Raw genomic sequence first — 13,884 nt, 5'->3', positions numbered from 1 at the left:
AGTCTGAAAAAACAAAACAAAACAAAACAAAACAAAACAAAACATTTGTTTCCTAAAGAAAAAATGAAGAAAGAAAGTTCTCCTTAAACCACTCTCCATGAACATCCAAGTCCCCAGCAAAAAATGTCCACTGGCCGTTGTCCTAGAGAAGGAGACATTTTGGGGTCCCATCCAATAACCCAAGGAATAAGATCACAGTCCTTGGCCAAGAATGTGCTAACAACACATGAACATGTGTGTGTGTGCACATACATGTGTACACACATCCACTCACACTCACTCAAGTGAACATTTACCGTCTGTGGCATTGAACTTCATTGTCACTTCACAGGAATCACGTAGGAGACACATTTTGGGGTGTGCCTGTGACGGTGTTTGCAAAGAGGGGCCCCTGAAGAGAGAAGGCCCACCCTGAAATGGGAGTGCCATCCCACAGGCTGAGATAATGAGCTGGACACCAGCAGTCACCTCTCTCTGCCTTCTGACCACACAGCCAAGGTGGGCAACTGCCACTCAGTCTTGGTCACCACAGCACAAGTGGCTCTCACCTTTTCCACACAATGGTGGATTGTCCCCTCAAAACGAGCTCAAATGAGCGCTTTCTTCTTTAGGATGCCTTTGTCAGACATTTTATCACAGGAGTAGCTAATGCGACCTTATTACCTTTAAATGATGGAGCTTGTGCTCTCACAGAGCGAACTTTTTAAACAATCCGAAACTGTGAATAATCTACCCCTGGTGGCCTATGCTGACAGTTTTAAATAGAAAGAATTTAGATTCCTAAAACAACAGGTTCTGTCCCAGTAGCATGAAAATGTTTTTCGTAGAACTCTATCGATCCTTAGGAACACAATTTTATTTCCTTGGACAATTAAAAGGAAATTATGCCACCAGGTTTAAGATGGAATCTACTTATCCCGTGGAGCCCAGCAGACAGCCGCCTTAATTGAAGAGATCCTAGAGGCAATTGCTTACTTGGCTCTTTGCGGTAATCTGTTTGCCGTAATTCTGCTCTTCCATCGAATCCCTTCATCTACGGAGCAGCGTGTTTTCCGTTTGTGTTTTGCAGAGCAGTAGATCATGGGGAATGTTGGTACATGTTCCCGGGTGCCTGAGATGGCTGCCAGTCTTAACAGGGAAATGTGGAGCTGAAGGAAATGGAGATGTTTTCTTTATTACAGGACTTCTCAGAGCCTTTAACACACTGACTGTTGTGGCTTATGAGTCAGAGGGCCAAACCCGATTACAGAGATATTTGTGAACTGTACAGCACAGCGGCTCACATGCACACTCACCAATCAACGTTAACGCTCATAATTATCAGTATGGACCTCCGCGCTCCCTAACTGACATGCTAAGGGTCCCTTTCCCCCACAGAGCAACTTTCTGGATTTAATGTCCCATGCAGTTCACTTTAGGAAAGGCCTTACTTGACATTCCCTACTAATATTTTATAAACTTTTCCCGTGTTTATGAACAAAGAAATAAGGTGAAGGATGATGCCGTACACAAACGCATAAATTATGATGAAATCCTATTCCTGATCTTGGAAACAGTCGTAGGCCAGGACGGACGGGGCTAGTGTCTACCCAGGGAGCTTCATTTACTCCATCTTCTCCGTGGAGTTAATGATCCTAATGTTTGTATCTGTTCCTTGCTTCCCCCCAAATTGGACTCAGCCGAGTGGATGGTCAGTTTGAATAAACGATCTCTTAGCAAAGGGAAGTATTTCAGGACACAGAAAATCCAGGAGTTACTTTCCTCTAATACAGACGTTGAAGTTCATACTTAGAATCATAGCATTCAGGAGAAGACTGAAACTGGAGGATTGCTGCGAGTTTGAGGCCAGTGTGGGTTCCATTGAGAGTTCTAGACCAGACTGGGCCACAGGATAAGAAAAGAGCCAAAGAGCCAGGCTTCCCCTCAGTCGTTCACACCGAGACCGACACACAGAGACCAGCATAAATGGCAGAAGGGAGTTGGCCTTGAGGTCAGCCTGGGCTACACAGCGAAACTGTCTCAGAAACCCTAAAACAAACCCTGAATCGAGTGGAGTACTCAGATAAATAAGTGATGTCATTGTGTGTCAAGTTAAATGACATCATTGTGTGCTCTACAGCAGCATTCTCAACCTGTGGGTCGGAATCTTTCTGGGGATCAAAGGATCCTTTCACAGGGGTCACCTAAGAGCATCGGAAAATAGAGATGTTTATGTTATGATTCATAACAGTAGCAGAAATTACAGCTACAAAGCTGCATTAAAAGCGATTTTATGGTTGGGGGTCACCACAACACGAGGTACTTGTATTAAAGGGTCACAGCATTAGGAAGGTTGAGAGCCACTGCTCTAGAGGAAAGTACTTGAGATCCAGGTTTGGGGAGAGGCTCTGCTTTCAGTCTAGAAGCCGAGGCTTAGTGATGAGCTGATATCTGAACAGATTCCTGCAGGCAGGGAGGGAGCCATCCACTCAGCAATACAGAGTGGGCCTGGGCTTTAATGGATGCAGAAAGGCAAGGGGGATATGGTTGGAGGGAGCAGCAGCAGGGAGAGCAGTAGGAGATGCAATCACAGTGGTAATGAGTGGCAGAGGGGAGCCACTTGTTGCAGACCTCTGTGCAGGTATTTCAAGCACTGGGGGAATTTGAGCCTGAAAAGGTATTCTGTGAGATGCTTTGAATGATGACGCTATCTGTTGGGTCAAAATTAAACATGCTGGCCGTGGAGAGCCAGAAGGGGAGGGCATGGAGCATCACTCATGCACCAAGAACCATAGCGGCCTAGAAGCTAGAGGCATCGATGAGCAAGGCCCTGGCCTGTGATTCATTGCAGGGAAATCACACTTGGCAGGCTACTCCTCACCCCGCAGCCACTTCAAGGAGTGCAACTATGAATGGCTAAGGAGGAAGAAGGCTGTCTTCCTCTGTAGGGTGCACGTATTCAGCTATCATGGCTGGCCTTGGCTCACTGGGTCAGTCAGACTTAAGCTTACTAGTGCATGCAGTCTTCTTCCTATTCAAGCATCCAATGCAGACAAGATCCAACCAAGATGACTGGTGGATCACCATAGCTACAGGTGCCTGGCAACCAGGATCAGACTGATGGCCATTGATCTATGGATTCCGGAACCCCATGAAAGTAGAACTCTGAAGCAGGCATCCAAATCCCTGGTGTAGTTCAAAGAGAAAGGGAACATATTCAATCTCACTTCTTTCTATCGGATTGCCCTTTACTTCCAAAGCTCCCAGACCCAGCACTATCTATCCAAGGTCACAGCTCACAGAGGGGCCTCTCAAACTACCAGACTGCAGAAAGTTTCAGAGTAAGTGACAGAAAAAAAAAAAAAAAAGGCAGAATGGAAGGAACTGGTTACGTAGACAAAGGAGATGAAAATGAGAGACAACGGAATCTGGCAGGTCAGAGTTGAAATCGTGAGGCAAACAAGGAGTGAGCAAGATACAGCAAAAGGAGACATCAGGGGCCAGCAACTGTGGTTCACAGGCCAAATGCACCCTCGCCTGTTATTTACAACCATGGTTCTTTACTGCACAGTAATTATGTATGTATGTATGTAACTATGTATGGCTTCATTCAAGGTACAGAGGCAAATCTGAGTGCTTATGGGTGCCTATGACATTAACCTGGTGTCTCTGAAAGCACTAGGTTCACAGGTTGGTCAGACTCTGCCCACTCTAGTCTGCTTGTTCTCAGTAGACTGGATAACTCATGTTCACTCTGTCTTGCTCTTTACACAGAAGAACAATGGCTGCATGTGGGGAAACAGGAAGATGACAAAATAACTACCTCATGACAACAAAACTGTTCTTTCATGACTATAGTCTCAACTGTCTGCCTAAGAATCAATCACGTTAAAGCCCTGCATTCATATCATATTCATCCTCTGTCCCTTTTCCCCTCTCTTCCCCCTCTTACACACACACACACACACACACACACACACACGCTTAACCCATCTGTCGTTGTAGTGGAATTGGAGATGAGGGCTTGAAAGGGTTTGAATGAAGACTGAAGAATGGGGCCATCCCACTATGGTTGGTTCCTTTGTATGAAACTGGATAGCACGTACGTTTATACAGCTTTTCAAAGTTTATCCCTAGAATATGCCCTCTTATTTTCCTGCCTCCACAGCGGGCTGTCTTCTTTGGAGACTATGATGATTCCCCACTATTCAGGCATTTAGTTAGCCAGCCATGTTCCTTCGTTCAGCCTTCCTCAAGGAAAGCATGTGCTTTTTCAGGACCCCTCCCTGCTTCCATCTGCCTGTGAAGAAACACTGAGAAATCAGCCTGCCTTCAGAAGTCCTCCCGATGGCTCCGGAGTTACTGCACTCATGTAGGACAGAGTCTTTTTGCAAATGGATGACCAGGAAATACAGTTGTTCTAGCCCCCATCTGTTCTACACTAGGGCAGCTGAGCCTAAGGCTTTCAACAGTGTCAGACCTCATCCTGGATAACAGTGGGAACAACTGAGTCCTTGTGGCTTGAGCTGTGTTACCTCCTCCTCCTCTCAATTCTGTAACCAGGACCTGCCATTTCCTAGTTCCAGGAAAGTTGTTTCTTCCTCCTCTTCCTCCCCATCCTCCTCTTTTTTTTTTAAGGAAAGCAAAGTCTCATGTAGCTCGCGCTGGCCTCCAACTCACTTTGTACGGGAGCTGTTGATCCTCCTGTTCCCATCTTCCAAATGCTGGGATTGCAAGCATAGACGACCATGTCCAATTGGGAATACAAGTATATACCACTATGTCCAGCTGGAATTACAAGCATGCAACACCATGTCCAGGCTCCAATCATCAGTAATATGCCTCCCAAACACCTAGCCAGGAACCACTCAAAAGCATCAGAACTGAAACATGATGCTGGTTTGGGTTCTTCAAAGGCCGTGAACGGCTGTAGAAACACACCAATGCCCCCAAGACCTTTCTCTGTTCTGGGTCACTTTTTAGACTCAGAACCCTGAGAAAGAGCCTCCAAGTGTCTAAAATGGCTAATGCCCTGGACTGTTAGGTTATTTTCCTTCAACCTTAAGCTCTGTAGAGAATTCTGTTTCTCACAAGGCTAGTAACCACATCCTGTTTCTCACAAGGATGCCGTCACCTCCATTGGACTGGAGGGGTTCTAAGGGACTGTGCCTTCTCAGTAATTTAAAAAGCTGCCCTACATTTTGGATGAGGACAATAAGGACCACGTTATGCTATGGCTTTTCAGAACACTGCCCCGACTGTCCTAAAGAAAAGCAGGTGACTTGTCCCCTCCAGCCTCCTATATACAAGCTCCAGAAAGCTTTCGTCCTCGCATAGACTAATGTTCTGTCTAAGAGTTTTCAAACTCTAAGTGTCTCCTAGAAACCTACCAAGATCCTCACTTCCTTCCCTGCGGGGGACAGGCCGTGCTTGTTTAGCTGACATAACGAGCCAAGAGCTTTCTGTAAAAGTAGAAGGCCCAAAGTGGTGTCCAAGGCTGTGATAGCTGCCCGTTGCCTTGCCGAAATACACCCCTAAAATGTCACTGCGGGCTTTCTGGGATCTGGCCCTATGTGGAAAGTGACAGTGCCTTGTGGCAATAAGGTAAGTCCAGTCACACGACCTTTATTTTTTAATTCTGAAGAGCTATGGGCCGTTTGTTATTTTTCTTGGAGAGGTTTTGGTCCTTGGATTCTTTCTTTGCAGCACTTCCTGGCTCCCTGTCCGACGTGATATTATGGTTTGAACAGAAAATATTCCCCCCAGGCGCATGCTTTTGAGCACTTGGTCACTGGCTATTGCTGCGGTTGGGGAGGCTGTGGGGAAGTTTAGAAGCAAAGGCCTGGTTGGCAGGAGTGAGGTAACAGGAAGCAGTCTTTGAAGGTTACATCTGCTCCTGGTTCACATGTAACCTCTGCTTCCTGTCTGATGCTGTGACTGAGAAGTAGCAAATGCCTCTCCTTCTGTCAGGGAGCATTCTGCCACGCCTTGCCACGCCTTCCCACCCCAACCACCGGCCTTCCCTCTGAAACTGTGAGACAAAATAACCCTTTCTCTCCTAGATTGTAATTGTCAGAGGTGGTGACGTGATTGACGTGTTGGTGTGTGACGTGACGTGATGACGTAATGGCATACTGACGTGTGATGTGGCAACGTGAACAATAACTTGCAGTTTTCTTTACAGCGAGGCATGTAAAGGAGGAATGTACGCAGGTTCAGGTGGAAGCAAGAGGGCAGTGCCAGGCTTGTGTCCCAGAGCGGCCACCACCATTGAGAATTAGGTCTCTCCTATAAAGTCTGAGTGAAAGTTTAAATGTGTGCTTAAATGTTTGCTTTATAAGAGGATGAGAGAAAAAGTGAGAGCATGAAGAGATCAAAAGCCAAGGGAAAATGCAGATAAACGGTCAATGAACATGCTAATAAATATTACATTTTAGCATAGTCTGAGTTGGAAATGCAGATAGTCATAGTCTGAGTTGGAAATAGTGAGACTATTTTCTGCCCACCACATTAGCAAATCCTGTTCTGCTTTCTAAAATTATCAATACCAATGTTTACAGAGAGATTTGTGCATGGTGTGTGTACAGAGAATGTCGGAATCAGGCACTCATGGATTATGTATGGCAAAAATTTAAATGTTTTTTACTTTCTAGAGATAATCTGGTAATATATTTTTTACATCCTATAATTTTCCATACACTTTCACTCTAGAAATATAGCCTATGGAATTTTGTATCTGTGAATATAAACGCAGGACTCATGGGACTGTGATGGGTAACCCTGTGCCAACTTGGATGGATGTGGTTCACAGATATAGTGGTATTGCTGTGAGTACATTTTATGTGAGACTTTTTCATTCTGAGTATAACAGGTTGCCCTCACAATGTAGCTTAGCCTCATTTGGCTTAAGGAAAGCCTGAATGGAGCCAAAGATGACATTCTGGCAGTGAGAGACTCTGCCCAGATTTACAATGGATTTGAACTACAGCACTAGGCTATAGGCTGCTGGCCACCCAGTACATTTGCATTTCAAACCTTCATATCATACAAGTCGATTCATTAAACTCTAAATGTGCAGATGGACATTTGGATGGATGGATGGTGAGAGAGAGAGGGAGGGAGAGAGGGGGGAGAGGGAGAGGGAGAGGGAGAGAGGGAGAGAGAGAGAGAGAGAGAGAGAGAGAGAGAGAGAGAGAGAGAGAGAGAGAGAGAGAGAACAATTCCCATAGGTTCAACATCCAACCACCCCCACCCAAAGGAAGTGATAGGGCTTAGGGCAGTGCCTGGTTTGTGTCCTAGAGTGGCTGCCATGGTTGAAAATTAGGTCTCTCCTGTAGAATCTGAGTGAAGATTTAAATGCATGTTTGAATGTTTCAGCTACGAAAGAGGATGAGAGAAAAAGTGACAGAGTGTGAAGAGGTCAAAAGCCAAGGGGAAATGCAGATAGATAGATAGATAGATAGATGATAGATAGATAGATAGATAGATAGATAGATAGATAGATAATTGATATAAGACAGATAGATGATAGATGATAGATAAATGATATATGACAGTAGATAGATGATAGAAAGATGATAGACAGATAGACATATAATATATATATATGATATATATAATATATATATGATAGACCAACTATGTTTACATAGACATGCATCTTTTTATCTGTCCTTCCTGAGAACCCTGACTAAGGATCAGACAGAAAATCACCTCACTCTCCCCTCACCCCTACACTTCTAAATTACTCTATAGAACTGACTAACTCTGTCTGTCCCTGAGGGAAGGATGGTGACCTCTTTGCTGTTTGTGGCCATATTCACATGTAAACAGGTACCTTCCAGCCATAAACTAGGCTCCTCTCTGTGTTATGATGACTCCAGCCTGGGAGGTCACCTCAGTCTCCAGCTCCACCCCTCCTCCTCCAGCTCCCCTGCTTTGCTGGGGCCTCCTCAGCCCTTCTAGCCAACCCCCAGGCTGCCTCCTGCTCCTAGGAGGTGGGGTCAGGTGAAAGAGAAACCTGTCCTGCCAGGCAGTGAGGTGGCATGGGCTTTGCTGAAAGGCAAGCCCACAGGCTCTTCAAAGGCTCTCTCCCCACAGCTCTGCCTGCTTCTTTGCCTCCTCCCTAAGGCTGCAGCTCCCCTGACTTCCAGCAGCCATTGTGCACAGACTTCCACCCATCCCCTCTCCCTGGCTTAGGCTTGTTCTCTCTCCGAGGCCACCAGGACAGAGTACAAGATATTAACAATTCAGCTGTCCCCGTCCACGCGTGATCTGAGTGCTCACTGTCTCAATTCTGGTTCTTCAAGGTGGACCTATGAAGTTCTTAGCACTTTCGAGAGGAAGCCAGCCTGTCTCTTCCCATAGGTATGGGTCAGAGAGATCCCCTGGGAGACATACCCATACAATCCTCTTTTCCCGGATAGCACAATCACCCTCATTCCTCATGGGGGATTGGTCCCAGCTCTGCCCACCACAGGATACCTAAATCCATGAATGCTCGAATTTCTTACATAAAATGGCTCTCTATGCACATCTCTATGCACCCACAGCCCAACCCTCTCCCCCCGACCCCCAGGTATGAACTCGTCTTCATGTGACTAATAACTTCTAATACAATGGAAATGCTATGCAAGTGGACAGTCCAGCCTGCTAGTGCTAAGCTCAAATGTAAGATTCTAAATAGTTGTGACCTACAGTTGGGTCAGTGGATGCGGGGGTCTCTCCTGTCCTCAGGTACGATCTCAGCTTCCTTTCAGTAAGTGCTTTCGGTAACCAGAGGTTTAGGAGACATTCCCCAGAGTTTTAGGAGACATTCCCCAGTCCAGCGATCTTAAAGGACTGGCCTAGCCACCTGCCGCAATGCACTAATTAAAAAGACAAGGGGTTGGTGGGAAACAGAAAGAGAATTAAGCAGCATGTTTTGAGGAGATGAAGCGACGCATGACCTCAAGTTCGTCTCTGGGTTACTGACGTGAGCTCTAAGTTCCCACAGAGACAGAACTGGAGTAGAGGGGAAAGAGGCAGATATGACTCAGCAGTCCTGGCTAATGTGTGTTCTGGTTGGTAATTACCCATCGTCTAGTTTTGCAAGGTAGCCTAAAGCAGTCCTTGTTGCTTGAGGGGACAGGGTTGGCACTGCTCCGGAGTGCAACCTTACCCTCAGGAATAACTGCTCTTATCTGTGGCACTGTCTTGTCTGGAAAAGTTCTGTTTGCTATGCCTGGACGCAAAGGTGACTGCAGGATTGGGATAATTACAGCAGACTGGTAGGGATCTTCTGGGATGTAAGTGGGTAAGAGGTAAGTAGGTCATCACCAGAGAAAGGAAGGGCAGGGTGTAGAAGCCAGGCATGCATCCTGCATTTAGTTACCACAGGGGCCTGCATGAGGCGTCAGTGTGTTTTAGGGCAAGCACTTCCAAGTGGCCATTATACACACAGGGCTACCTAGCCCCACTCAGGAATGCCAGGAAGCAAGGCTCTTACTCTAACCCTTTGAACAACCTCCAGGCACCAGAGGGCCGTCCCAGTTTGGCAGATGCTGAAAGGTTCGCCTCAGAGAAATTAACTCGATTTTCTAAGATCCCACAAGCAACCCTCAGCCAGGCATTCATTTCAACAAAGACCAGTCTGTAGCTCACACTCCTGCATTACAGCTGTTAATGAAAATGAATAAGGGACGCTCATCCTAAAATGACCCTTCATCTTCTCCCAAACCATCCCTTCATGTCCTCTGCTAGAGTAGGATACGGCGGGCACAGTGAATACAAGTAGGGGCCAGAGTGCGGAGAACCCAGGAGGAACTGCCTGCTTGTGTCGGAGCCCTGGCCCACCTCAGCTGAGATGCCCGACTCTCCCTGTCATTTCTGAGGCTGCTTAAGATCTGCGAGGCATCTGTTGAGAAACCCAAGTTTTTGTGTTTGGAACAAAAGAGAGGACCAGGGATGGACGGATAGTGAAGAAATAGTTTATTAAGAAAGCGAGTTTGAGCTGGGGGCAGCTTTAATCCCAGCACTCAGGAAACAGAGGCAGGAGGATCTCTGAGTTTGAAGCCTGCCAGGTTTAAAGAATGCATTCCAGGACAGCCAGGGTTACAAAGAGAAACTGTCTTGGAAAACAAAAACAAAAAAAGGAAGGAAACAGACAGACGGACAGACAGATGGACAGACAGACAGACAAGAGAGTTGGAAGGTTTGAAGCACTACTGACAGCCCCTGGAGGGGTGAACCTCTTTAGGGGACTCAGTGTCAGCCTCCTCCCACCGTTGGAGATCCCCTGAGTTCGGTCCCCTTCACATAGGTGGTCAGGGGGGCTTTCTGGTCTTCTGACAACAGGCTTCTTTCATATGCTAATCTCTCTGCCTCTCTCTCTCTCTCTCTCTCTCTCTCTCTCTCTCTCTCTCTCTCTCTCTCTCTCTCTCTCTCTCTCCCACCCCCTCCCACCTCATACCTGATTCTGGCACACAATACCTGCCTCCTACCCTGGTAGACGCAAAGACTGAACCTTAGGAAGAGTCTATAAAAATCAGCACTGAGGCTGGGGCAGGGAACTCAAAGGGTAAACACACTGGCTATGTAGGAAAGAGGACCACAGTTAATATCCCCAGCAGCCACATAAAAGTGATGGGTGTGGTGGCCTGCCTGCAACCTTAGCACTCAAGAGGCAGAGACCAGCCAGGCATTCCGAGAGCAAGCTGGCAAACTAGACTAGCCAAACTTGTATAGTCTCAGCTCCTTCAGCAAGAGACCTTGTTTGATGGAGCAAATACAGCATGATCGAAGCCAACAGCAGTGTCTACCTCTGTTCTCTACACCCTCTTATAATCATGCACACACACACACACCACATACATGCAAACATGCATACGTGCATGTACCATATACACATGGATGTACCATATACACTTGCACAAAAGACCTCCTAGCTACCTCTGAGAATGAGGAAACCACGAAAGAGCTCTGTGTTCAATGTAGCAAAGAGGGTAGATCCCTCCAACTATCTGCTAATTCTTTGCTGGAGGTGGGGTTGGGAAGGGGGGTTGGGAGCAGCTAGAGTCTTTTCTTCATTGAAATGAATGCTGCCGCTCCCTAATCCTTGCATTCCTGAACCAGCCCCCAAACCAAGCATCAAAGGGGCTTTGTTCAAACTAGGACTCACCTGCCCCAAGGGCCTTCCCAAATCCCTCCAGGTCTTCTTACTCCACAGCTGGAATCTGCACTAAGCTTCCAAAGGCTGATCCCCAGAGGTCACACAGCACAATCCCCTTCCTGCCTGCTGGCCTGCCTCATTTCCCAAACTCTGAGTCACTAGTCTCCAGTCCCAACGCTGACTTCTTTTTGTTTTTGTTTTTGGTTTTTTTTTTTTTTTTTTCCGAGACAGGGTTTCTCTGTAAAGCCCTGGCTGTCCTGGAACTCAATTTGTAGACCAGGCTAGCCTCAAACTCAGAAATTCGCCTGCCTCTGCCTCCCAAGTGCTGGGATTAAAGGCGTGCGCCACCACACCCGGCCTAATGCTGACTTTCATCATCATCATCAATCATCACCATCACCACAAAGGCAACACATGTATGTTACAAAAATATTCAAACACCATAGATAAGCAGATTTGAGAACTAAGAGGCACCATTACTGCAGCAAACAAAAAACAGTCCTGGCTAGCATGTTAGAATACATCTTCCCAGACATTTTTCTCTGCAGAGATGTATCCACTTAATGTTGCAATAGAGATCACGCTGAAAATCGTGGAAATGAACTTGCTGTTTTTAAACACTTGGCACTACATTGAGAACATTTTTCCATGTCATTAAATATCTACATGATAGTTTTTCCCCCCTATTTTGCAATAGGAACCAAATGTGATAATCTCTGTGCAAACACAAAAGCAATCCACCCTGAAATTTTCATGCTTTTTACCCAGGCCATGGTTTCCACGAGGGAATAGTGGGACTATCAGGGTCAATCTAAAGAATATCGGTTTGATTTTATTGCTTTTTAATGGAGAAATAAGGATTTTGCTTAAGTTCTCAACAAATTATTCTTAAGAGTTATGGGTACCGGGCTGGAGAGATGGCTCAGTGGTAAAGAGCACTGACTGCTCTTCCAGAGGTCCTGAGTTCAATTCCCAGCAACCACATGGTGGCTCACAATTATCTGTAATGAGATCTGATGCCATTTTCTGGTGTGTCTGAGGACAGCTACAGTGTACTCATATAAATAAATCTTTAAAAAAAAAAAGAGTTATGGGTACAACTGGCTTAGCACATGTCTCAATTCTCATCTATCTAAAGTTTTCAGGTCACCAGGGCAGGAGAGATGGCTTAGCAATTACTGGCTGTTATCCCAGAGGACACAACAGCTCATAGCCATCTGTAATTCTAGTTCCAGGATATCTAATGCCCTCTTCTGGCCTCTGTGGGCACCAGGCACACACATAGTATACATATACATGCACCAGGCACACGGAGGGTGCACATATATACATGGAAGCAGAACACTCCCCCTACATACAAGCATAAAGAAAGAGAGGGAGAGAAAGGGAAGGGAGAGAGAGAGAAGGAGAGGGAGGGGAGGGAGGAAGAGACAGGGAGAGACACACTCTGCCTCACAGTTACCTATTGCCAGGTAATGCCTTGCTTACTATAAAAAGGGCTGTTCGGCCCCTCCTCAAACTCTTACTCTCTTACCCTCTCTGTCCCTTCTCTCCCCAGCCCCCTCTCCCCTCTCATCTCCCCTTCCCATGCCCTAAATAAACTCTATAGTATAGATACCATACTATATCCATCCTGGTGAGGCTGGTTCCTCAGGGGGAAGGAATGCCTCAGCATGGGCCCGCAGAGGCACCCTCTTCCATCTCACCATACCGCACTTCCAAACATGCCCTTGGCTCTCTTTCTTTATAAAGTCCAACAGAGAGGTACAGGGAGAGAGATACAGAGAGGGGGAGGGGTTGAGGGGGATACTCAGGATCCCCTTGCCTCTCTCATTCCCCACTGGCATGCTAGAAGTATCACTTGTTGTCTGCAGAGCCTGCCTCTCCATGGGCTATACCTGGCTCACAGGTGCCATACCTAAAAGGCTCAGCTCCACTCGCCCGTTGACCAAGATGCCACTGGAGTCAGCCTGCCAGCCCCTACCACGGCCGTCTCTGCTTCTGCTATGGACTTTCCATGTTCCAGGGTCAACGGATGTTTCAGGACCCTTAGTGGTCATGCCAGCTTGGACGTGGTCCCATGTCCTGTGTGGACACATTGTCCCGTGTCTGTTCTCCACCACAAGCCCGGGTCCAGGTGCCCCTGGCTCAGGGTCCTTTAAACGCACATGTGCAGTCAGCTTTGTCTCTTTGGCCTTGACATATAAACAGCTGCTGGCTTCCTGTTTCCACAACAGCAAGCACAAAGATCTAAGGAGGGAACCGGGATACGGAAAGACCAGAATCATCATTCGGCCTGACCTTATGTTCTCTGACCAAATCCAAGCAAGGAAACGGTGTAGGGCTTTTTCACTAAAGTAATGACTGGCAAATGCTAGCTACCTTTTAAGTGGGTCACTCTGGCATACAGCAAATACTGGTCTTTAGGGGATCCCTGCACTTGCCTTTGCCTTCTTTTATGTGTATTATTTGTTTGGGTGGGAAGAAGGCATACGTCATAGCAACCCTTTGGAGGTCAGAGGACTAAGTGGGTTTCAGGGATCAGACTCAAGCTGTTGGGCTTTGTGGCCAGGGCCTGGACCTGCTGAGCTATCTCACCAACCCTGTCTCTTTTATAATTTTTCCCCACAGTGTGTGTGTGTGTGTGTCTGTCTGTCTGTCTGTCTGTCTGTGTGTGTGTGTCTGTGTATGTCTGTGTGTGTGTCTGTATGTGTGTATGTGTCTATGTGTGTGTCTGTGTGTGTCTGTATGTGTGT

The sequence above is a fragment of the Mus caroli genome, unplaced genomic scaffold, assembly GCF_978045245.1.
Source record: "Mus caroli unplaced genomic scaffold, Mus_caroli_1 scaffold_11, whole genome shotgun sequence".
In the NCBI taxonomy this organism is placed as follows: Eukaryota; Metazoa; Chordata; class Mammalia; order Rodentia; family Muridae; genus Mus; species Mus caroli.
This window is presented reverse-complemented; position numbering follows the sequence as displayed.